Here is a 26773-nt window from a genome sequence, read left to right as displayed (position 1 = left end):
ATTTCCCTAACACATAACCTTGATATAATAAATTTGATTGTCCTCTGGTCTCCACACACAAACACCCCTCCAAGCAAACTAAGAAAATGCTTTTTTTTTTTAAAAAAAAAAAAAAGGCTGGAAGAAAAGCCTTCTGAAAGAAGGGTATGCTTCTTAAACTCTAAAACCTTTTTTTTTAATTGAGCCTTTTAATGGCTGTATATTACTCAGTGGATACTCTCTCTAGTAGGAGATTAAAAGTTTCTCTAGTGCTCACTATTAATAGATGTAGCCTGGTGACTTATTCAAATATTAGTGTATGAGACCAAAAATATTTTGGGATGAAATTGCATGATTTGTAAGTTGTAGATTTATTTTAAAACCACAGATGCCTTTCTTCCCTGTACTTTCCAAGGGCTCCAGTGTAAATTTAGATCCACCTTCTGGATGCCTTAGTCCCTAAGACAAGGCAATGGGCTCTTGCTATCAAAAGCGTGTCCCTGAGAAGGTGAATGATAGGAAGTGGAGCCAATGGGAACTCAGGCATGGTGGAGACGATGGATACTTTCAAACTTACACAGGGTCTGGGATGTTTGGAGATAGTGAAAGAGAATTTTCTGAGATAACAAAGCCTACAGAGATAAGACAAGGTGGGAGACTGAGGATACCTGGTAAAGACCCTGCACCCCATAGAGTAAGGACATGTGAGATCAACAGAGGCGTTGGCTGTGACCATATGTGCATAGAAGCCGACGGGGAACCATCTTACCTGTGGGATGTTTTCCATAACTCAGAGGAATGGAAGACAAAAACTCAAAGTAGAAACAGACTGGGTACCAAACCTGCGTGAGATTGTTTCCTTAGGATAATTTCCTGCAAACAAAATGAACTTAAGACCCAAGGTTTTTTGTGTGTTTATCATTCTCTGTTTTAGTATTTCTCAAGTCTACGGTACTTCTATTTATCTCTGACAAAATGTTATTAGGGAAAGGTGGAAGAGCAAAATTAGCCAAGCTAATTGATCATTAAGTATAATTGTCCATTAAGTACAAATTTCCATTTATAATCTATTTCATCCCAGAGGATTTCAATTATTTGATTGCTTTATTGATACGCTGAGGAGGTAATCATTAAGTGTGTAAACAAACAATATAAATTTCCACAGGAGAAAGACGAATATTTAGCAGTTACGCATATTGTCAGGGAATCCTCTAGAAGGGTGAAGATAGGTACTAGAATAAATGGAGGCGAGTCTCATCTCAAAACCCAGCTCCCACCTCTTGGTGACTTCTTAGTAGCTTTAGGACACAAGCCCATATTGTACTCAGTGGTCAGGTGTGTGAACTTGGCAAAGTGCCTTGGCTTCTGTGAGCCTATAATTCTTCCTTTCTAAGCAATGGATAATATTGAAACTCATCTCAGAGGGGTTCTGGAAGAAATGAAATCATCTAAGCTTGGAACCTTCTAGAAACATTCCCGGTGCCCCGTGAGCCTGTGAACTCTTCAGGAACATAGAGCCCAACATCTAGCTAGCCTCCTGTCTTCCTCTCCAGCGTTCTATCACCTGGTTCCCTCACCACAGGTAGGTCCAGCAGATGCTACGGTCTTGTCCTACTCTTGGCTCCCACAGTCGTCTTTTTCCTACCTTTCTAGGCTTCTCTGCTGTCTGGAGTGATGGCTCCATTCTTGTCGTGCTAGATTCTTCTCTTAGAGAAGTACCAAGAATTGCTCTCCCCTGCTTCTATTTAGTCCTTGTCCTGGAAGACCAGGGTTGGTAAGAAGATAGTGGCTTTCTTTGTAAACCCTTCCGTCTGAGCTGGACACATTTCTCGGGGCCACTTGTGACGATTAGCAGAGTAACTGAATTGCTCTACTATAGGAACAATCCCTGAAGTTAAGGAGCGTGCACATTTGTTGAATCTATCAGCCCTTGTCCCCCGTGGTCATCTTTGGTGCTCAGTCACTGTCACTCTAGTTCTGTTTTATTTCTCAGTTTTGGGATGAAAGCCAAGGCTCTTCCATGAGAGACAAACACTCTACCACTGAGCCTCCACCTCAGAATCAAGCATCATCTACTGAGCGACTTCACTTGTTATCCGACAGTGTGGAAGGAGGGGACAGGACCCCTCATCTCACTTTCCTTCCAAGCATTCTGCCTACATTTCATTAGATGTACAAGGAGCAAACAAGCCAAAATTAGCAACACTTTCACAGTTATTCATGAATCGTGGTATCAGAAAAGATGTCACTCGGTAGCCAGGATGGATCTTTGTGATAAGGTCGCCTGCCAGAAGGGTGGCCGCAGGATATTAGGCAAAAAGTGTGGCATTCAGATCCGAGAAGGGCAGGTCTCACTCAGCTTTGCAGATGAGCAGTGTGACTTCAAGATGCTACTGGTTTGCTGTCTCTGGGTCTTGTTTCTTAATTAAAAAAAAGAAAATGTAGTTAAGGGCTGGGAATGGTTCAGTCAGTGAAATGCTTGCCCAACCAGACTCACATTCTGAGTTTATTAATTCTCAGAATCCATGTGAAAAAGCTGGGCATGGTAGAATATGTCTGTAATCTCACAACTCCGGCAGAGATCGGGGTATTCTCACCACACTGTAACCTACTTAGCAAGTTCAAGATCAACAAGAGACCTTGTCTTTTAAAAAAAAAAAAAGAGGCAGACAGACAGTGCCTAAGCAATGGCATCCAATTTTGACCTCTGGCCTCCAAATGCACTGTATCCAGGTATTCACACACATTCTCTCTCTCTCTCTCTCTCTCTCTCTCTCTCTCTCTCTCTCTCACGCACGCACACACACACACCACACCACACACACACCACACACATACACACATACACACACACACACACACACACACACACCACACCACACACACACAACAAGGCACACAAAACATGTATATAACTGTAGCAGCTACCTTGTAATGTGGGGACGTTTCACCATAGTGCAGACTTATTTCCAATATTCCAATATGTAGAACACCAGCTCCTAAGTAGATGCTCAGTAAAAGTCTGTTGGAAATGGGCTAAGGACTATTGATGGTGTGTGACACAGAGCCTGGGTGGGCTGAGAGGAGTTGCTAGCTGCTAAAAACTCCACCGAAACAACAGATGCTATCATGTTTCCCTCCTAGAATCCAGAAGTGCAATGTGGAAAAATAAAATAAAATAAAATAAAATAGAGACTGGGGGATGGCTCAGCAGGTAGACGTGTTGCCATTAACCCTGATGGCCTGGCTCCCATCTCCAGAAGTCACATGGTGGAAGGAGAGAACCAGTTCTAGGAAGTTCTGCCAGTTTCCTCTGCCTCTGCTTTCATGTTGTGACACACGTTACCCCTGCCCCCGCAACAAATAAATAAATGTGATCTAGATGGCTCAGCGGTTAAGAGCACTGGCTACTCTCCCAAAGGTCATGAGTTCAATCCCCAGCAACCACATGCTGGCTCACAACCATCAGTAATGGGATCCGATGCCCTCTTCTGGTGTGTCTTAAGACAGCTACAGTGTACTCATGTACATTAAATAAATAATATAAATTTTAAAAAAAATCAGAAAAAATCAAGAAAGAACAAAAACAAGAAAAAAGAGATATGGGGGTAGGTGGGGGCAGCAGCTGGGTGATGGTGCCCCTTGCCATTAATCTCAGCACTCAGGAGGCAGAAGCAGGCAGAACTCTTGAGTTCAAGGCCGGTCTTCTATAGAGTGAGTTCTAGGACAGCAGGGATACTCAGAGAAATCCTGTCTTGAAAAACAAACAAACAAACAAACAAACAAACAAACAAGGAAAGCCCAGACCAAATAAAAACAAAAATGGACCAGCAAGATGGTGGGAAAAGCTGGACAGTGAAGTTTGATCAGTAGAGTCATGTGACAGAAGGAGACAACTGACTCCTATAAATTGTCATACATACACACACACACACACATATATATATATATATATACATACACAACATATGGATGTCATAACACATGCTTTCTCTCTCATACACACACAGACACATACTCACACTAAGTAAATATATAATAATAAATGTAATTTTAAAAATTTAAAAGGACTTTTAAAATGTAATTTATTTTTACTTAACGTATGTCTATTGGCGTTTTACCTGCATGTATGATTGTGCGAAGGTGTCAGGAGCCCTGAAGCTGGAGTTACAGACAGGTGTGAGCTGCCCTGTGGGTGCCGGGGACTGAAAGTGGGCCTTCTAGAAGAGCAGACAGTTCTCTTAACTGTTGAGCCATCTCTCCAGCCCTAAAAGAATTTTGAAAATATGTGTGAAAGAAATTATTTGTATTAAGAAACAAGTCCTGGGTCACATAAAGGACTGCAGTGGAGGAAGGTGTCCTTAGATTGGCTTTAGGTATGGTATAGGAAGGGGCCTCTCCTCTGTCATTCTACTATGCGCTAGTTAACATATCCGTGACCTGGACCTTGGAGGGGTTATGTAGCTCAGGTCACTGGTGCACAGCATTGCACGCCTTTTGTAAGTTCACCATGCGCACGGTCTCCCTCCTACTACCTGGGACATGGAGGTTTGTCTGGGATCAGAATGAGTCACTGCCATTGTGGATCCTGGTGTAGGAAGTGCATGTTGCAGTGGGAGGCAGAAGTAAACCAGATTGTCACCACACACTTGCAAGTGCTTCGTGAATGAGTTTATAAAAATAAGCACAACCTAAAATCTGGTAGCATATTCTGTCTAGGGACGATTTGTGGCTGTATTGTGAAATGCCCACAACCCATCCCAGTGATTCTTTCACATCAACCTAGTAGGATCTCAGATTAATTTAAAGATAGATGATCCAAATGGGTTTGGTAAAGTGAACCAACACTCAGTTACTGATATTTTGCTTCTACCTTATTTACTGAATCTTTTTTCTCGACCTACCTAACCAATTGTGAATAATATGCATAACATTCTTCCTAGAACTGGGGAGACAAAGAAGACAAAGTTTTCTCATGAAGACTGGGATTGGCCATGGCCAGTGATTCTCCTATGTATGTGTGTCTGCATGTTTGTCTGCATGTGTATGTGTGTGCCTGTGTGTATGTGTGTGTATTTGTGTGTACATGTGTGTGTATGAGTATGTACATGTGTGTGTGTGTGTATGTGTGTGTTCGTGCGTGTGTATATGTTTGCGTATGTATGTGCATGTGTATGTGTATGTGTGTATGCATGCGTGTGTGTGTGTGTGTGTGTGTGTGTGTGTGTGTGTGTCTGCATTGTGTGAATGTACATGCCCTAGCACATATGTAGGTATCAGAGGATAAGTTATGGACACTTGTTCTCTCTACCACATGGGTCCCAGGGATCAAACTCAGGTTGTCAGCAAGCTTACCAGCAAGCACCCTTCCCTGCTGAGCCAACTCACTGGCTCTGTCCTATATTTTTATTGTACTGTATGGTGCTTTGAGAGATCAAGAATGGAGAGCTTTGAATTAATTAGTGAATCAAATAATCATATACCTACAAAATTACTGAATAGTCTTCAGGCTTCAGAGGCAACCAAGTCTCTATACCTCTAAGATGACAGGAGGGTGTTTCTCTTCTCAAAGTTCTCCAGATTCAGCAATGTGAATAGCATGGCCTGAGCCTTCAGGAAGGTTTTCATACGGCCTAATGAAAGGACTATCCGTTGATTTATCTGTGGCAGGCAACCACAGAATATCCTGACCCTGGTTCCTAACTGCTTTTTCTTACCTGCCCCTACTACAGGTGCTAGGAACATTAAATCTTCATGTCCCCAGGACAAGAAAGTTAAAAGTACTCATCGTTAGCTACCGAGGTTGACGGGAGGCAAGGCTGTGGATTCACGTGACCAAAGATGGCTGGTCTGGCTGGCTGTACTGCTTTCTCCTTTTATCAAGTACAGATGTAGCGCCTGCCTGGAATGGTAGGACCAGTGCCTAAACTCAAGGAAACAACCAGAGACTGGCTCCCAGGGGCACCTGTTCCCACTTATTGTTGCTGTTGTTGCACACATATGTGATGTTTGTACATGTATGTTCTTGTGTTTGTAGGTACACATTGTATGCTGGTGTATGTGGTCACTGAAGAAATTAAAACAGAAAGACTCAGTAGTTATTAAGTTATATTTTCTACATGTCAGTAAACCAGCAGAAAGAGGGATGAACACACTGAATGGGACAGGGAACACATGTGCATGTTCACATACTAAACAAATACTAAACAAATAAACAAACCCAATTTCTCTTACCAAGCAAAATTATCCTTGGAAATGACATTCTTCAACCAGACATAGTAAAGCTATGTCTGTCATTCTGATTCTCAGGAGAGTGAGGCAGAAGGACTCTTGTTAAATTTGAAGCTAATCTGGGCTATATAATGAGTCCCAGGTTAGCCTGGATTACAGTGTAAGACTTTGTCTTCCAGAAGCTAAATAGTTGCTAAATAAAATGAGATAGCTGAGTTTAGTTTTCTCTAAGGTTCTGTTCAGCTTCTTTGGGGACCATTCCAGAAAGCCTATGTGTACAGGAGACTAAGGAAAGATTATGCAATGCTAGGGTCATGGAATGAGCAGAGAAGCCAGCCTGAATTGCTTGCACCTGGCCAAAGCCACAGCAGTTGGAGCATTGTGATATATTATTTCATAGTTTAACCCAACCAATAATGCAGGGGGTATAAATCTTTACACAAAGAATAAACAGCATGAGAAATCTGAGTCCTCAAGGGATTACACCTCCAAATACTTAGGTCACAGAGGAGGAGAGATGAGTAACTGTGGTTGGTGGACCCTGACTTGGGAAATGAACCAAAATATCACCTGAGGGGTGGTGGGAAATGAAGCTACCCCATCACTGAAAGGCATAAGCTGAACAGCAGCCCTTGAGGGTTAGTCCCACCTGTGATGCCTAGCCAAATGCGGAAGGCACGCAGAAGTCACTTTTGCTCAGCTCTGCTCACGCAGGCTTACCCAGTAAGGCTGAGCCACCGTTTACTCAGAAGAAAGGTATTGGGAATGGTGATGCCTTGACTCAGAATGGCTTAGTCTTCCCTCCTGTAGCCTTATGCTAGTTTCCTTTGGAAGGGATGTGAGATTCTGGGGACTGTCTCCTTTTGCTGTACATCCATTTCTGAGACCACTGGTGGAATTTTAATTCCCCTCCCCTGAAGGTTTGAAGACAGCAATGTGCCCAGTGTTAGTTTTCTGACTTTGATGGCTGTGCTGTGGTTTTCTTGAAGAATGTCTCTTGAAGGTAGGAAAAATGTATAGTGAAATATCCTAGATGAGGGGACAACAGGCCACACACATGCTCCCACATGGTCCTGATTAGGAGCTGTTTGTACAGCAGCTCCAGCATCTCTGCTAACTTGTGATCGTTTTGAAGAAGTGTGGAGCCGGCTGTGATGGCTCGCTTTTGTAATCCTACCACAGGGGAAGCTGAGACAGGAGAACCGCCACGAGTTTAAGGTTAGCCTGGCCTAGTTATGTTGTAAAAACCTATCCTTTAGAAACAGACAAACATCTTCCCAACAACCCTCAATCCCCCAAAGAGTTTATAATCACTCTCAAACAATGGATCATTTTAAAATCTAACTCAGCATTTAAAAAAGATTTATGGTATTTTCTTCATGTATGTGCTTTGCTTGTATAGTGCAAGCTCGAAGAGGCTCTGGCATAGGATCCTCTGGAACTGGCAGTTAGGAGTTAGGAGTGACTAACTGGGTGACTAATATGGGTGCTTGGAACCAAACCTGGGTGCTCTGCAGCACCATCCAGTACCCTTACCCACTGAGCCATGTCTTCAGCTCCCCCACACCAAGTAATTCTTTAAAGCAAACTCCCCAATTTTTCATTATCGAAGATAGACAACTGCTTTGTTTCTGTGGTTTGCCTAAGTATTAACCACACTGCCACAGGGAACAAGAATGTGGGTGCCACCCATGTTCAGGGTAGGTCTTGTCCCATTATCCTCTTGGGAAGCATCTCATAGACGCACAGCAAAAGGTGTACCTCAGAAATGCCCAAGGTGTTTCTGATCCAATCAGATCGACAAACAAACAATGCATTGCATTTTATATAGATCCTTGCCTTGGGCATGAAGCTTAGTTGGGAGAGTTCTGGCCTAGTAGACACAAGGCTATGGATTCAAGTCTCAGCACTATATAAACCAGGAATGGTGGCCATGCCCACCCCAGTGCTTAGACAGAGGGAAAAAAGATCAGGAGTTGACAGTTAGTTTCCACTAGTGAGTTTTAAACCGGATGAAGCCACACGGGACCCTCAAACAAAAATAAATGAAAAAGAAATCTTGCCCATGTTTTGCACTTTCCTACATCTCTGCTGACCCAGTGTCTGGATTATTTTTCCTGCACAATGGGGCTAATCGTTCCCTCTCCGTCCTTATGATGGCTTCTTTGACACTGAAGAGATTCTGGATTGATTTAGAACCCAGTCCTGATTGTGGTTAGAAATACTTAAATGAAGGAGTGCCAAATACTGACTTGGGCCTCATGTGAGTATATGTTAACTTGTATCAGCAAAGGAATATTCTAGATCAGCTTCCTGGGAGGCAATTACTTTAAAGAAGACCCTTGGGATTTGGTAGCATGAGGTCTACTTATATGTGATGCTGGGTGTACTGGCTGGTTTTGTGTGTCAACTTGACACAAGCTGGAGTTATCACGGAGGAAGGAGCCTCCCTTGAGGAAATGCCTCCATGAGATGCAGCTGTAAGGCATTTTCTCAAGGAGTGATCAAGGTGGGAGGACCCAGCCCATTGTGGGTGGTGCCGTCCCTGGGCTGGTAATCCTGGGTTCTATAAGAAAGCAAGTTGAGCAAGCCAGGGGAAGCAATCCAGTAAGTAACATCCCTCCATGGCCTCTGCATCAGCTCCTGCTCCCTGACCTGCTTGAGTTCCAGTCCTGACTTCCGTTGGTGATGAACAGCAATGTGGAAACATAAGCTCAATAAACCCTTTCCTTTCCAACTTGCTTCTTGGTCATGATGTTTTGTGCAGGAATAGAAACCGTGACTAAGACACTGGGTAAGTCACTTGAACGCTATGAATCTCTTGTGAAATGTGAAAAGTGTGTCACATAACCAATAAGATCTTTTGTATGAAGTGAACATACGGTGCCTGAGCATGCACTGAACACCTTGAGGTGGCTGTTGTGTCAGTTCACCCGGAACACGATGCCTTGATTCTCTCCAGTCACAGACACATCACATATTTCCTCGTGGTCAGTGAGAATGCTCAGTAACCCATCATTTGGGACAGGCTACATTATTCTGCAGTAACAACCACCTCCACATCCTAATAGCTTTAAGAGCAACCAAAAGTCCATTATTGTTGAGATCCTATGCCAGAGCCTCTGTAAGCAACAGGTGTGCCCACATGCAAGCAAAATGCTTACATGCATGAAATAGGTCTTTAAAATGTGGAGGTAGATAACTTTTTTAAAAAATGATTCACTGTTTGCTTTGAGACTGATTATAAATTCTTTGGGGGATTAAGGGTTCTTTAGAAGATTTTTCTCTGTCTTAAAAGGTTTTTACCGACACCGGCGGATCCCGGACCGCAGCAGCTCCCTGCTCCCAAACCCCGTGGGAGAGAGACCTCACCGCCTGATCAGGTGGGCACTCCTGAGGCTGCAGAGCGGAGGAGACCACCAACACTGCCCACCCCTGCCCACATCCCTGGCCCAAGAGGCAACTGTATAAGGCCTCTGGGTTCCCATAGGGGAGGGCCCGGGAGCGGCAGGACCCCTGCGCCTGAGACACTGCCGGAACCTGAAGGAAACAGACCGGATAAACAGTTCTCTGCAACCAAATCCCGTGGGAGGGAGAGCTGAACCTTCAGACAGGCGGACACGCCTGGGAAACCAGAAGAGACTGCACTCTGTGCACATCCAGGCGCCAGAGGAAAACACCAAACGTCATCTGAAACCCTGGTGCAGGGAGGCTCCCGGAAGGAGCGGCACAGATTTTCCCGGTTGCTGCCACAGCGGAGAGGACTTAGGCAGTACCCCACGAGCAAACTTGAGCCTTGGAACCACAGGTAGGACCAACTTTTCCCCTGCAAGAAACCTGCCTGGTGAACTCAAGACACAGGCCCACAGGAAGAGCTGCAGACCTGTAGAGAGGAAAAACTACACGCCCGAAAGCAGAACACTCTGTCCCCATAACTGGCTGAAAGAAAACAGGAAAACAGGTCTACAGCACTCCTGACACACAGGTTATAGGACAGTCTAGCCACTGTCAGAAATAGCAGAACAAAGTAACACTAGAGATAATCTGATGGCGAGAGGCAAGCGCAGGAACCCAAGCAACAGAAACCAAGACTACATGGCATCATCGGAGCCCAATTCTCCCACCAAAGCAAACACGGAATATCCAAACACACCAGAAAAGCAAGACCTAGTTTCAAAATCATATTTGATCATGATGCTGGAGGACTTCAAGAAAGACATAAAGAACTCCCTTAGAGAACAAGTAGAAGCCTACAGAGAGGAATCGCAAAAATCCCTGAAAGAATTCCAGGAAAACACAATCAAACAGTTGAAGGAATTAAAAATGGAAATAGAAGCAATCAAGAAAGAACACATGGAAACAACCCTGGACATAGAAAATCAAAAGAAAAGACAAGGAGCTGTAGATACAAGCTTCACCAACAGAATTCAAGAGATGGAAGAGAGAATCTCGGGAGCAGAAGATTCCATAGAAATCATTGACTCAACTGTCAAAGATAATGTAAAGCGGAAAAAGCTACTGGTCCAAAACATACAGGAAATCCAGGACTCAATGAGAAGATCAAACCCAAGGATAATAGGTATAGAAGAGAGTGAAGACTCCCAGCTCAAAGGACCAGTAAATATCTTCAACAAAATCATAGAAGAAAACTTCCCTAACCTAAAAAAAGAGATACACATAGGCATACAAGAAGCCTACAGAACTCCAAATAGATTGGACCAGAAAAGAAACACCTCCCATCACATAATTGTCAAAACACCAAACGCACAAAATAAAGAAAGAATATTAAAAGCAGTAAGGGAAAAAGGTCAAGTAACATATAAAGGCAGACCTATCAGAATCACACCAGACTTTTTGCCAGAAACTATGAAGGCCAGAAGATCCTGGACAGATGTCATACAGACCCTAAGAGAACACAAATGCCAGCCCAGGTTACTGTATCCTGCAAAACTCTCAATTAACATAGATGGAGAAACCAAGATATTCCATGACAAAACCAAATTTACACAATATCTTTCTACAAGTCCAGCACTACAAAGGATTATAAAGGGTAAAGCCCAACATAAGGAGGCAAGCTATACCCTAGAAGCAAGAAACTAATCATCTTGGCAACAAAACAAAGAGAATGAAAGCACACAATCATAACCTCACTTCCAAATATGAATATAACGGGAAGCAATAATCACTATTCCTTAATATCTCTCAATATCAATGGCCTCAACTCCCCAATAAAAAGACATAGATTAACAAACTGGATACGCAATGAGGACCCTGCATTCTGCTGCCTACAGGAAACACACCTCAGAGACAAAGACAGACATTACCTCAGAGTGAAAGGCTGGAAAACAATTTTCCAAGCAAATGGTCAGAAGAAGCAAGCTGGAGTAGCCATTCTAATATCAAATAAAATCAATTTTCAACTAAAAGTCATCAAAAAAGATAAGGAAGGACACTTCATATTCATCAAAGGAAAAATCCACCAAGATGAACTCTCAATCCTAAATATCTATGCCCCAAATACAAGGGCACCTACATATGTAAAAGAAACCTTACTAAAGCTCAAAACACACATTGTACCTCACACAATAATAGTGGGAGATTTCAACACCCCACTCTCATCAATGGACAGATCATGGAAACAGAAATTAAACAGAGATGTAGACAGACTAAGAGAAGTCATGAGCCAAATGGACTTAACGGATATTTATAGAACATTCTATCCTAAAGCAAAAGGATATACCTTCTTCTCAGCTCCTCATGGTACTTTCTCCAAAATTGACCATATAATTGGTCAAAAAACGGGCCTCAACAGGTACAGAAAGATAGAAATAATCCCATGCGTGCTATCGGACCACCACGGCCTAAAACTGGTCTTCAATAACAATAAGGGAAGAATGCCCACATATACGTGGAAATTGAACAATGCTCTACTCAATGATAACCTGGTCAAGGAAGAAATAAAGAAAGAAATTAAAAACTTTTTAGAATTTAATGAAAATGAAGGTACAACATACCCAAACTTATGGGACACAATGAAAGCTGTGCTAAGAGGAAAACTCATAGCGCTGAGTGCCTGCAGAAAGAAACAGGAAAGAGCATATGTCAGCAGCTTGACAGCACACCTAAAAGCTCTAGAACAAAAAGAAGCAAATACACCCAGGAGGAGTAGAAGGCAGGAAATAATCAAACTCAGAGCTGAAATCAACCAAGTAGAAACAAAAAGGACCATAGAAAGAATCAACAGAACCAAAAGTTGGTTCTTTGAGAAAATCAACAAGATAGATAAACCCTTAGCCAGACTAACGAGAGGACACAGAGAGTGCGTCCAAATTAACAAAATCAGAAATGAAAAGGGAGACATAACTACAGATTCAGAGGAAATTCAAAAAATCATCAGATCTTACTATAAAAACCTATATTCAACAAAACTTGAAAATCTTCAGGAAATGGACAATTTCCTAGACAGATACCAGGTATCGAAGTTAAATCAGGAACAGATAAACCAGTTAAACAACCCCATAACTCCTAAGGAAATAGAAGCAGTAATTAAAGGTCTCCCAACCAAAAAGAGCCCAGGTCCAGACGGGTTTAGTGCAGAATTCTATCAAACCTTCATAGAAGACCTTATACCAATATTATCCAAACTATTCCACAAAATTGAAACAGATGGAGCCCTACCGAATTCCTTCTATGAAGCCACAATTACTCTTATACCTAAACCACACAAAGACCCAACAAAGAAAGAGAACTTCAGACCAATTTCCCTTATGAATATCGACGCAAAAATACTCAATAAAATTCTGGCAAACCGAATTCAAGAGCACATCAAAACAATCATCCACCATGATCAAGTAGGCTTCATCCCAGGCATGCAGGGATGGTTTAATATACGGAAAACCATCAACGTGATCCATCATATAAACAAACTGAAAGAACAGAACCACATGATCATTTCATTAGATGCTGAGAAAGCATTTGACAAAATTCAACACCCCTTCATGATAAAAGTCCTGGAAAAAATAGGTATTCAAGGCCCATACCTAAACATAGTAAAAGCCATCTACAGCAAACCAGTTGCTAACATTAAACTAAATGGAGAGAAACTTGAAGCAATCCCACTAAAATCAGGGACTAGACAAGGCTGCCCACTCTCTCCCTACTTATTCAATATAGTTCTTGAAGTTCTAGCCAGAGCAATCACTATTCCTTAATATCTCTCAACAAAAGGAGATCAAGGGGATACAGATCGGAAAAGAAGAGGTCAAAATATCACTATTTGCAGACGACATGATAGTATATTTAAGTGATCCCAAAAGTTCCACCAGAGAACTACTAAAGCTGATAAACAACTTCAGCAAAGTGGCTGGGTATAAAATTAACTCAAATAAATCAGTTGCCTTCCTCTATACAAAAGAGAAACAAGCCGAGAAAGAAATTAGGGAAACGACACCCTTCATAATAGACCCAAATAATATAAAGTACCTCGGTGTGACTTTAACCAAGCAAGTAAAAGATCTGTACAATAAGAACTTCAAGACACTGAGGAAAGAAATTGAAGAAGACCTCAGAAGATGGAAAGATCTCCCATGCTCATGGATTGGCAGGATTAATATAGTAAAAATGGCCATTTTACCAAAAGCAATCTACAGATTCAATGCAATCCCCATCAAAATACCAATCCAATTCTTCAAAGAGTTAGACAGAACAATTTGCAAATTCATCTGGAATAACAAAAAACCCAGGATAGCTAAAGCTATCCTCAACAATAAGAGGACTTCAGGGGGAATCACTATCCCTGAACTCAAGCAGTATTACAGAGCAATAGTGATAAAAACTGCATGGTATTGGTACAGAGACAGACAGATAGACCAATGGAATAGAATTGAAGACCCAGAAATGAACCCACACACCTATGGTCACTTGATTTTTGACAAAGGAGCCAAAACCATCCAATGGAAAAAAGATAGCATTTTCAGCAAATGGTGCTGGTTCAACTGGAGGGCAACATGTAGAAGAATGCAGATCGATCCATGCTTATCACCCTGTACAAAGCTTAAGTCCAAGTGGATCAAGGACCTCCACATCAAACCAGACACACTCAAACTAATAGAAGAAAAACTAGGGAAGCATCTGGAACACATGGGCACTGGAAAAAATTTCCTGAACAAAACACCAATGGCTTATGCTCTAAGATCAAGAATCGACAAATGGGATCTCATAAAACTGCAAAGCTTCTGTAAGGCAAAGGACACTGTGGTTAGGACAAAACGACAACCAACAGATTGGGAAAAGATCTTTACCAATCCTATAACAGATAGAGGCCTTATATCCAAAATATACAAAGAACTCAAGAAGTTAGACCGCAGGGAAACAAATAACCCTATTAAAAAATGGGGTTCAGAGCTGAACAAAGAATTCACAGGTGAGGAATGCCGAATGGCTGAGAAACACCTAAAGAAATGTTCAACATCTTTAGTCATAAGGGAAATGCAAATCAAAACAACCCTGAGATTTCACCTCACACCAGTGAGAATGGCTAAGATCAAAAACTCAGGTGACAGCAGATGCTGGCGAGGATGTGGAGAAAGAGGAACACTCCTCCACTGTTGGTGGGATTGCAGACTGGTAAAACCATTCTGGAAATCAGTCTGGAGGTTCCTCAGAAAATTGGACATTGAACTGCCTGAGGATCCAGCCATACCTCTCTTGGGCATATACCCAAAAGATGCCTCAACATATAAAAGAGACACGTGCTCCACTATGTTCATCGCAGCCTTATTTATAATAGCCAGAAACTGGAAAGAACCCAGATGCCCTTCAACACAGGAATGGATACAGAAAATGTGGTACATCTACACAATGGAATATTACTCAGCTATCAAAAACAACGAGTTTATGAAATTCGTAGGCAAATGGTTGGAACTGGAAAATATCATCCTGAGTGAGCTAACCCACTCACAGAAAGACATACATGGTATGCACTCATTGATAAGTGGCTATTAGCCCAAATGCTTGAATTACCCTAGATCCCTAGAACAAAGGAAACTCAAGACGGATGATCAAAATGTGAATGCTTCACTCCTTCTTTAAATGAGGAAAAAGAATACCCTTGGCAGGGAAGGGAGAGGCAAAGATTAAAACAGAGACTGAAGGAACACCCATTCAGAGCCTGCCCCACAGGTGGCCCATACATATACAGCCACCCAATTAGACAAGATGGATGAAGCAAAGAAGTGCAGACCGACAGGAGCCGGATGTAGATCGCTCCTGAGAGACACAGCCAGAATACAGCAAATACAGAGGCGAATGCCAGCAGCAAACCACTGAACTGAGAATAGGTCCCCCGTTGAAGGAATCAGAGAAAGAACTGGAAGAGCTTGAAGGTGCTCGATACCCCAAAAGTACAACAATGTCAAGCAACCAGAGGTTCCAGGGACTAAGCCACTACCTAAAGACTATACATGGACTGACCCTGGACTCTGTCCCCATAGGTAGCAATGAATATCCTAGTAAGAGCACCAGTGGAAGGGGAAGCCCTGGGTCCTGCTAAGACTGAACCCCCAGTGAACTAGACTATGCGGGGAGGGTGGCAATGGGGGGAGGTTTGGGAGGGGAACACCCACAAGGAAGGGGAGGGGGGAGGGTGATGTCTGTCCGGAAACCGGGAAAGGGAATAACACTTGAAATGTATATAAGAAATACTCAAGATAATAAAAAAAATAAAATAAAATAAAAAAAAAAAGAAGAAAAAAAAAAAGGTTTTTACCACATAGCCAGTAGCTTTTAGAGCAACCAAACATCCATTCTCATTCTTCATGCAAAGACCACTTCAGACCCCTTTGACTTTCCAGAGAGGCTTCCCCTCGGGATGGCTCAGCCTCCTTAAGACAGGCTTTTTTATGGTGCTGAGGCAAGAGGAGAAAGAGGTCCAGCTGAACTGGAGTGATTAGATGCTTGAGTCAGATAGGAAATTCAATTTTCCTCCCATTTCATTGGTAAAGAGCAACCCTATGGCCTGAGAGAAATGCAAAGAGCTAAAGTAATGCAATCCCTTGAACTTCTAAAAAGCAAATGACAAGTGAGAGCACCAGTGGCTCTCTCTCTACTCAGAGGGGACATTTTCTAATCAAGTGCTATTAGAATTGTCAAAATTTAAACTGCACAAAAAGTTGCTGTTCAGTCCAGCGATATTTACAACCGATGCCCTTTTGAAATGAGAGTTGTGGTTCTATAGAACATTTACCTTTTTTTCTCCTCCCTATTTTTCAACATTTTTGCAGTGTTGTGACTCAGAGAAGTGTCACTGAATCCCACCAAGCACATGCTGAGTGCTTAGCACTTATTAATGGAGGAACACCACTGTAAGAAGCTACATTTGAAAAGTCAGTGGACTTGTGATTGTATTTCATATCCAAAGTCACAAGGCCATGACAGAGCCAGAAAAGGGTTTTCCTGCATATTGCCATTAACCACCAGACTGCTTTTATTACTTCCCTGAGAAAAGCTGTACTCATCAGAGTTATTTATGTCTGTTGGCAGTTTCCAATGGTGACTGCCATCTTCAGCCTTGGACTCTATTCATGCCCAGAATGTTTGGCTCAGACATAGGGCAAAACAATGCCTAGCACAGTTAGAGGCAGTATCCTACTGTAGTTACTCCATAGTGCCTATCCCAACAGAGAAAGTACAATACTGCCACTCAGATGCTTCCTCCTCTTAGTTCCGTTTCCTGTTGCTGAGACAAAAGATCCCCAATAAAAGCAACTTAAGGGAGAAAGGGTTCATTGGGCTATAGTCTGTTATGGCAACAGGAACATGAAGCAGCTAATAACATATCCACAGTCAAGAGCAAAGAACAATAAATTAATGCAAGCGAGTTAGTGGTTTTTTGTTTTGTTTTGTTTTGTTTTGTTTTTTTAATATAATCCAAGATGCCCTGCCTAGGGAATGGTGCCACCCATAGTGGGTGGGTTTCCAACTTCAATTAACATAATCATGGTAATCATTCATGCCTACAGGTCAACCTGATCTAGACAATCTCTCATTGAGACTCCTTTCTCAAGTGATTGTAGATCGTGTTAAGCTGACCATTAAAACTAACCATCACATGTTCTACAAACTTATTAAGGTCCAGTCAGAATTAACTATTGTTTACACTAATGACTTGCCTATTTTCTTTACTGGATCCTGTGACATAGGATCGGGGCACTGTTAAGGAGGAGAGAGGGTACTGGCAAGAGGGGGATGTCGAGACCAGAGATGGGAGGAAGGAGTAGGAGAGGATAGATGAGATTAAAGTACAGTGATATGCATGGAAATGTCACAATGGCCTGGGGACATGACTCGGTGTGCAAGCTCAAGGCCTAAATTTGGATCCCCAGAATGAACAGAAAAGCTAGGAATGGCAGCATATACCCATTATTCAGGCACTGGAGAGGTAGAAAGAAACGATTCTGTGGATCTCAGCAGCCAGGCATCTAGCTGGAACAGAGAACTATGGATTTGGTGACTGGCATTGTCTCAGAATGAAAAGTAAGGTGCAAAGAGATAGAGGAAGACATCCAGCATTGACCTCTGACCTCCACCCAGGCACACAGGCACAAGTGCACCCCACATATATGATATACTTGCATACTCCACACTAAACACATGCACACAGAAGCCCACTTCTTTGTATAACTCAAATCTTAATAGAAAAGAATGGAGATCTGGTCTGGTGTAGAGTTTTTAATCCCCTGCTCCTGAGAGAATTCTAAGACTTACAAAGAGCAAAATTAGTGTCTCTTGAGTCAAACAGAAGCCCTACAGTCACACTAGAAACCCAAATGTTAGCCTGCACCTTCCTTCCTTGCTCTGTTTTAAAATGATAAATTGGCATCTGTATGCAAAGAGGAGAATGCGGACAGACTGAGTTTGTATTCCCAGCTGTCGCCCATACCATGTGAGAAGAGAGACTTCAATTTCATTTTAGCATCCAGGAGACATCAGGTCCAATTTAATTTGATCCCCAAATGACCAAGCTGATTAATTGTCAAGTATGGTTTTACTCCATAGTAAACCTTAATCTCTCATAATTTGCCATGAAATTAATGGGAGTTGGCTATTTCAGGCGCGAATGAGGGAGGTCTAACAAACCTCCCCAGGCCGTCTTTAGGCCAGGTGGGGATGGCCTGGCTGCACCCAAAGAGGAACAGGTGGAATGAAGATTAGGTCACATGGTGGGAAGGGGTGGCCGTAGGCCGGCAGCTGTTGAACTCCCAGGTGTGTGTGAGTTGGCAGGGGTACAAAGGCAGGAGCTGCTAACAGCTCAAAGTCCCAGGGCTGTGCAGCTGCTCGCTTGGCGCTAGCTGTGGACCCACCTGTAGTGTTGACAGGCACACCCCACGCTTGGTGCACGAGAACATGAAAGGTCTGGGGAAAAGAGCAGCCACCCGCCCTTCTTACCTCGAAGGTTGTGAGGAGCAAACTTGCCCCCTCACTGACAAGAATGAATAGGCTTAAGACCAGACCCCCTTGGCTTTTCTTATTTACCATGCAGCCCTTGGAGATCTAAAGAAAAGATACACATTTTTTTTTTCTACACAAGAGCCTATTCCCAAGCACTCAAGGAAGTAGGGGGAAAAATAACCCTGAGGAAGAGGGTAAATCAACAGGCAAGGATATTGGGGGTGGGGAGACCACAAGAGATTGGAGACTGAGAGACAAAAATAAAAGCTGCCCCTGCTAGGCCGGGGGACTGTGTACACAAAATGTCCTATAAGCCAACCTGTCTTAGTCTGTCTCTGCCTGGAACAAAGGCAAGCTATGGCTTTCACTGGATAGAATACAGCCTCAGCTTTGAAGAAGCTAGTCTTAGTAGCTGTCAATATGCAGTGTTTCTTGACCTCCGATCACAAAAGGGAACTGAGGGTGGCACATTCAAATGACAGCGGAGTGTGTGCATAAGTGAAGTAACAATCTCTTGCTGAGGTTCAGACTACAAAGCGTCGCCAGCTCTCATGCTATGGTAAGCCAGCCTCCAAAAGAACGATGAACCCAGCTACTATCCTCTTGTTTCTTCCATCTCAGCTTATAAGTACAAACAGCAGAATAGCTGACTCGAGATCGTGTGACGTCACTTTCCTGAGTCTGTTTCAGAATTATCCCACTTCCGGTGTATAAGGATGCTACATTTCTAGTATTGCTTCCCACCCCTCAAAGGCTCGTGGTCTCAGCTTGTTTTGGGGAAGGAGTGAATGAGTAGTCAACGGTCTTCATGTGTGGATCCAGTTCACTGGGGGTGATCCCAAAAGAGGACTAGATTATAAGTAGGAGCGGTTTTGATATCATTTGGTGAGAGTCAATCAAATCAAGAACTGGAACAAAAACTGTGAACCAAAATAAGTTTAAATTTATTTAAGCATAAATCAATGCATCTTTTCTCTTTACAGATTGGCTGTCTCAGGCATTTTGTCATAACTACAAAACACTGATTAAAAACAAAATGACAGAGAGTATGAAAGTTATCACATACTTGCCTGTGTGTTTTCTGCTGCCCCTTGGCATGGCTGTGTCACTCTTGACTACCACAGGATCTTAAGTAAAGGGTATCTAGAAAGGTTTTTCAATTTTGGATCAATATAGTCTGGATCTGCCTATATTTGTGGTGGAATGAAGATTTATCTGTAGTGCATCTTGTTGCAAAGGTAAAAGCTCTGTGCTGAACATACCTGAGAGGAACACAGAAAGAGCCGGGGTTCTCTATTGCCTTGGTTGTTGCTGTGGGGACCAGCCTTGATGCCAAAGTCAGGATCCCTCATAATAGAGGACAGTCTTGTAGCTCTCAGACTTGAGTGAGCATCTGTGTCATTCACAGGACTCTAGATTCAGGGAGTCTGGATAGAGCTTAAAGCCTAATGTTCTAGACCCAGATGGTGCTGATCCAAATCCAAATGGGGCTGATGCACCTATTGGAGACAACGTTGTTAGAACCCCTTGGACAGCTGCTGTATGTGATTTCTCAGATACACTACCCTGAGATAACTCTCACTAGCTACACAGTGAACCTAATCTCTCAGCACTAAAAGGGGACTAAGAGCTCATTGGATCACAAGTTACAAATACTCAGTAAAGTTGACACTCTGTTTAGATTCTGACTAGAAAATAATCATTACATCATGGAAAAGAATCTGTGGTTTTGTTTACAGTGGAATTTAATTATGTTTCCTTTTTAATTTAATTTGATTGAACATATTTATGTGAAGTACTGTGATCATTTAATACATGTATTTAATGTGTAATGGTCAGATTAGCATTTCTTTCTCAAATATTTACCATGTTTGAGATGCATTCTTGTATGCATATGTGTACATTTGTGTTTAGGGTGTGCACATATGTATGCATACATGTGTGTGTTTGAGTGTGCACACATATTTGGAAGAACAACCTTGGGTGTCATCCTCAGGAACACACACTGTTCGTTTCCTTTGAGACAGAGATTCTCATTGTTTGGAAACTCACCAGTTAGGTTACCCTGGCTGGACAGAATGTCCCAGAGATTCTACTCTCTCTACTGTCCCAGCATTAGAATTATAGTGTAGGCCATTACATCCCACATTTTCCATGGGTTCTGGGGGTCAAGTTCAGGTCTTCATGCTTGTAATGTCTGTGCTGTCTCTCTGGTGCGTTAGGAGAATTGAGACAGGTGCACTCTAGCTCAAGATGGACTTGAATTTACTGTGTATCTGAGGCTACTCTCAAACTCATGGTATTCCTGTGACCTTGGGTTCTCAGGAGCTAGATAGATTACAGGTGTATGTTAGCCGTGTCCAGGTATGTTGGGAATGAACTTTTCTAGTTCCTTACTAAATATGTAATAAATGGTTAGTGGCCTTAAATATAAAAAAGAAGCAAATAAAGTGTAAAATGAACCATAGTTTCCTCGTGCCAGCATGTTTTTGTCCTAGCTGTTAATAAGCATATTTTGGTACCCTTTGGCCAGGCTTCCTCTAGCCCCTCCCTACTCCTATTTCCCTTTCTCTAGTGCCACTGATCTTTTCTGTTCAATGAAAGACACTTTTCTCAGCTTCCACATTTTGCTAAGTATATGCATCCTTTGCTTTTCTCTGCCTGGTTTATTCCAGTCAATGAAATACCCAGTTCTTCCATCTGTGTTGTTGCAAATGATACATACCATCATGTCATGAATTTGGCTAGGTGACATTTTGTTCTGTGTATACCTACTCTTCCATAAACAGAAGCCTTAGTCAAAGAATTTCAATGTTTTTCCCCTTCAGAGGCAGTGGCATCACACTAGGTCCTCACAGCTGTTGAGTAAGTGCTCTTCTTCAGCGCTGTGTCACCTTGCCCAGGAATCTCTACTTTTTAACTTGGAGGCACTGTTAGAGGTGAAGAGAGGAGACAGAATAGAAGAGTGAACCAGAATCTGTAGAATATCAAATATTTAATCCACTTTCAAGTCCGTGTTTCCTGGGTTTCTTTCTTTTCTCCTGCCCATAGAACCTGGGGCAAATTCTTTAACTGCTCTAAATCTCAATTCCTTATCTCTAAATTTGAAGAGATAATATTTATCAGACAGACTTGCTGCCAGGCCTAATGATGTTAGGGAGTCAGAGATAGCCTGACTGTCAATCACGGGATGGTAGGATGCATACACATCACAGCATCATATAGCAGAAGACACAACAGAATAGATGCATAGACACCAACTCAAACAAGCCCTGAAAACACAGGTGCTCAGGGGAAAGATAGGCACTGAATCACTCCTAGGAATTAAGCAATGAAAAGAGATGCATATCAAGTATACGTTATGTTTTTATATTAGAATTAGAATGGGAAAGAAGAACAAGATGTGAACATGAAAACTTCAGACATAAGTAAACCACTCACAGTGGTAAAGGTCTGTGTCAGACAATACTAAGAAACTACGGAGTTGACTCCCTGTGGCACGGGCAGTATCAGGTGGGAGCCTGGCAGCACCTTGCTAATACTGTTTCCTCATCTGCAGAATTGAGTCCTGATGCTTTACAGCCACTAAGAATAATCAATGCCCCTGCCTCTTTCAAAGCTGCTGTCAGGTGGGTACTGACTATATTATATGACTGCAAAAGTCACTAGAAACTTCTCTGGAGTTTCCATAAGTAAAGGAATCTTCATAAAGGATTTGGAACAAAAGTGCCTGTCAGAGAGAGAAGGGAATTATATAGAATGTCTGAAATTCTCCCTGTAGCTGACCAAGCCCAAGGAAGAGAGTTGTCCTCAAGGCTCACACTGTCCTTAAAGGAAAAAAAAATGATCTTGGGATATGCAGCCTTGTGATGGTTCATCTTGACTAGATTTGGAAAGGCCAAGGACACATCTCTGGGTATGTCTTAAAAGGCATTTCTACAGGGGATTAATGGAAGATTAATTAATTCACCATCCTGAATGTGGTTGGTACCAACTCATGGGTTAGAGGCTGGGCTGAATAAAAAAGAATACATGAGCTGAACGTTAGCATTTATCTCTCTGTTTCCTGACTAGGGATGCAGTGTAACCATATACCTCCTGTTTCTGCCACCATTGCTTTCCCACTGTGATAGACTGTGCACACTCAAGCTATAAGCCAAGATAATCCCTGCCCTCCTTAGATCCTTTTCCCAGGTATTTTTGTCACAGCAATGCTAACATAAGCACATAGCTTGGGTTTAGGGTCATTAACCCTAAGAGGAAAAAAATCTATTCAAAGTAAGCAGTTGTAAACAAATAATAGACATTAGCAGAGTGGTTTTAAGTAAAGAATAATTCCTTCCTAAACCTCTGCCCCAGCTTCCGGGTACACTACTCAACATATGCATAAGTACCTCAGAGTTTGTCAAAACAAACAAAATTGGGCAATCCCTTACAGAAGAAGATTATGAATTCAGTTTGCTCATGTTTCTCTTTCCTAAAAACAAAGATATTCTGGTCCTCCGTCATCTGACTTGTTTCAATAACAGTGTGTTTAGTACAGAAAACCACAGCCGCACATCTGCTGCTAATAAAAGTTCCTGATCGGCGATGCCCGTTGCCTTTCAAAATGCATTTCCTTTGCTCCCAAACTGGTCATGGGCCTAGCCAAAGCTTGTTTCTGTTCTCAAGACAAATGACACTGTGCTTATTCCAAGAGGAACAAACGACCAAGTCGAATCTGTGTCAGCCACTGAAGGTTAGTGCACGTCTGAGCCTTAATGACAAGTTGACACTCTTGTTTATTAAATTGCTGAACATGCAGCTTTAAAATTTTGTAACATTTTCAACTCTTGGTAAAAGTTGGTTGCAAATCTCAAGGCTAAATGATATTTGATAAGCAAAACAATCACATTTCCAGTAAAAACAGATTCTTAAAGCAGCAACCTTAGGAGACTTTCTTTCCCTTTCTTTTTCCAGGAAACATTGATTTAGAAGAACTGTGAGCTTTGACTTAAGGAAGAGGCCACTACTATCCAGTCAAGAACATCAGCAGGCTCTGGTCCCTGCTTACAGTTCCCTAGGTAAGTGAGTTAAGGACAGACTACAGTCCTCCTTGTAGACAGATGAAGATGAGTTACAAGGTCAACTGCAAGAACAAACTAGAAACTTCTGGCACAAGGCAACATGTCCAGACAGTCGCAGCATTTGTTTCCATAGACTTCTGTGTTGGGCACAGGAGGGGTCAAGGGGTGATTTCCCATGAGCACTTGGAAGGGAAGTGGGGAATGGAGGAATAAAGACATGTTGCAAGCTCTCTATTCAGCAGTTGACAAAGTGTAGGCCTGAGCCCAGCAGCAGCTCTGAGTACTAAACAGGCTGGAAACCAAGCATGCTTCTTTCTTCCCTTAATCCTCACAAACAGACTTCCCACAAACCAGAGGAGAGCAGCAGGTCAGGCAGTGGATGTGAGACCTTCCTCAAGAGGTACTAGCAAGTGTCTTGGCAATGCTAGCATAGAAGAATGTGAATAGAAATAAATTGAGGGAGACACCCTGCAAGTGCATAGGATTGAGGGGAGGCCAGAGTTATTGTGAATTCCTATTTGATTTTAATTCTGATCTCATCTACCCCGACAGAGGGTGAGCCTCAGAACACCTTACAGAGAACCAAGGAGCACTAATTGTACCCTGATCAGCTCAATAGCAAGAGGATCCAGAAGATACCCAGGTCCTGGGGACACTAACAGAGAGCCTGAACCATAGTCTGATCATCAGTAGATGTGGCACAAGGACCCTCAGGAGATGAACAGATGACAGTGGAGAATGTCAGTAAATGGCGCACTCTATGTCTTGGCCATCATTCATTGTTTCCCAAAGGCTCCTGTGAGCCCTTGTCAGCTGCCATGCAGTGTTTGAGGTATAGGAGAAACAAGCTCAAACAGAAAGGATATAAAGAAACACTGTCCTCCTCGACCTGTGCTTTTAAAAAGCTAGCAAATAAGATGTAGTTTCAACCAACATGTTACTTGGAGTCTTGTGTAGCCCAGGCTGACCTCAATCTTGGTATGTGACTGAGAATAACCTTGAACTTCTGATCTCCTGCTCCCACCTTCCACAGGTTGAGATTACAAGCCTGTGCCACCATACTCAGTTTATGTGGCGACCGGGATCAAAGTCAGAGCCTCCTGTAGGCACTCTGCCAACATAGCTACTTGTACTGGATGGTTTTGTGTGTCAGCTTGACACAAGTTAGAGTCACCAGAAGGAAAGGAGCCTCAGTTGAGAAAAATGCCTCCATGAGATCTAGCTGTAGGGCATTTTCTTAATTAGCGATTGATAGTGGAAGGTCCAGCCCATTATGAGTGGGGCCATCCCTTGGCTGGTGGTCCTGGGTTCTACAAGTATGCAGGCTGAGCAAGCCTAGTGGAAGCCAGGAGAAGCCATGGCCTCTGTATCAGTTCCTGCCCCCAGGATCCTGCCCTGTTTGAGTTCCTGTCTTGACTTTCTTCAATGATGAACAGCAATATGGAAGTGTATGCCAAATAAACCCTTTCCTCCCCAACTTGCTGTTCAGTCATGGTGTCTCATTGCAGCAACAGAAACCCTAACTAAGACACTGCTCGAAGAAAAAGCCTTTTCATAAGTTATACATAACAGAATAAGAACAGGGAAATATTGGTCGAGCTAGGGCCTGGAGCTAAAAGTCAAAAGGGTCTTCTCAAGAGCTCAGCTCTGGAGTAGGAAAACAACCTGAATGGCTATCATCTCCCTCTCTCTGTCTCTGTCTCTGCCTCTCTGTCTCTGTCTCTATCTCTCCCTATCTCTCTCTTGTGTGTGTGTGTGTATGTGTGTGTGTGTGTGTGTGTGTGTGTGTGTGTGTGTGTGTGTGTGTTTGTAGGGTATGCCTGATCATATGGTGTCTGTGATTGGCTAAAACACAAAACAAAACAAAACCCCAATACTAACTTAGGTGTTAGTTTGTCTACATGCCAAGCTAGGATATAGCTTGCTAAATCTGCACTCAAATGTGAGACAGCCCCAGGCTTGCCTGTTTACTTTATTCTAACACTACATTAGATGGTAATGAGTGTTAAAATATAAAGCCGAGAAGAGAGGAAGAGTGTAGGGAGGCAGTCTGTGAGACGTTACTTGTTCATCATGAGGGGGCGGGATCAGCGAGAGGTTCCCTTCAGAATGTAGTGAAAACATGAAAGCCGTAGAGGAGTAATGCAGACATATGCAAAATAGCCTTCCAGACAGAGCAGAAAACATCCTTAAAGACTATAGGCAGGAGCATGCTGGCCACTGTGGAGGGACAGGGACAAGGCACGAGGCTGGCACTGAGTAGAAAAGATGGAGGAGGACCAGATGAGGTCCAGAAGGGGACATAAAGTCTACCACAAAGCGCACTGTGACCATTTCCCACTCTTTTTAACTGAGATTTAAAAAACAAATAAACAAGGAAAGAACAAAAAACAAACAAACAAAATAACAACAAAAAATTGGGATGCATATAATGCCTATGACTGTCAAAGGTAAAAAGAGAGAATGGCTGACGGAAGGCCAGGCAGCTGTCTTCTGATGTATAGAAATGTTTCCCAGAGAGAAGTCATTCAGCTAGATTCAACAGCCTTCTGGGGATCTTAGTCTCCTCAATAAATGAGTTTAGGAATGGTCAAAATGGGAAGCTCAAGGACAATTTTATTAGAGTTTAAAAGAAAAATCCCAGGGCAGGCAAGCTGTAAAGCTCAGCAGCTGCCCAGAGGAGGAGAAAGGGAAAAAGGACAAAAAAGGCCAGGACAGTTGAGTTGAGCCAGCATGGAGGTCAGACACAGGGACAGGCATCTGCACAGTCAGGAAGGACCCTTATGCCAAAGTGTCAGCCAGTAAGCATGTGTAGAAAAGAGGAGAGAACTAACATTGTGCTTTCTGGCGTGGTGGAGAGAAGTGTGCAGATGCAGGACGCTGCAAGGGCAGCTCAGGGAGAGACTGCCCTCACTGAGGTTTTGTATCCGTTACTTTTCAAATTCTGTTACTCTGATCCAATAGCTGATGAAGCACCTTGAGGGAGGATGGGTGGATTTCTGGTTCACAGGTGGATATGGATCAATGAGAGGAATGCTGGAGGGAGTCGG

At 42.7% G+C, this 26773-nt stretch overlaps 2 long non-coding RNA genes across 8 annotated transcripts in view; one reads left to right on the top strand and one right to left on the bottom strand.

Annotated features, from left to right (window-relative positions):
- LOC100909866 (uncharacterized) overlaps nt 1–25200 on the top strand; it is a 34868-nt gene extending 9668 nt beyond the window's left edge. For 6 of the 7 annotated variants that reach the window (XR_015641600.1, XR_015641606.1, XR_015641605.1 and 3 more), the window contains 2 exons: nt 23617–23720; nt 24276–25200. This is a non-coding gene — a long non-coding RNA (uncharacterized LOC100909866). Of the gene's footprint in view, nt 1–5711; nt 6077–23616; nt 23721–24275 lie in introns of those variants that run through there. The other variant, XR_015641601.1, reaches the window with a different exon arrangement.
- LOC148000128 (uncharacterized) lies at nt 1046–4248 on the bottom strand. The gene is made up of 2 exons (XR_015641608.1): nt 4101–4248; nt 1046–2399 (listed from the first exon to the last, which is right to left on the bottom strand). It is a non-coding gene; the product is annotated as an uncharacterized LOC148000128 (long non-coding RNA).
- Nucleotides 25201–26773: the final 1573 nt, after the last annotated feature.

Source organism: Rattus norvegicus, chromosome 17 (assembly GCF_021556685.1).
Source record: "Rattus norvegicus strain SHRSP/BbbUtx chromosome 17, alternate assembly SHRSP_T2T, whole genome shotgun sequence".
Taxonomy (NCBI): Eukaryota; Metazoa; Chordata; class Mammalia; order Rodentia; family Muridae; genus Rattus; species Rattus norvegicus.
This window is presented reverse-complemented; position numbering and strand designations above follow the sequence as displayed.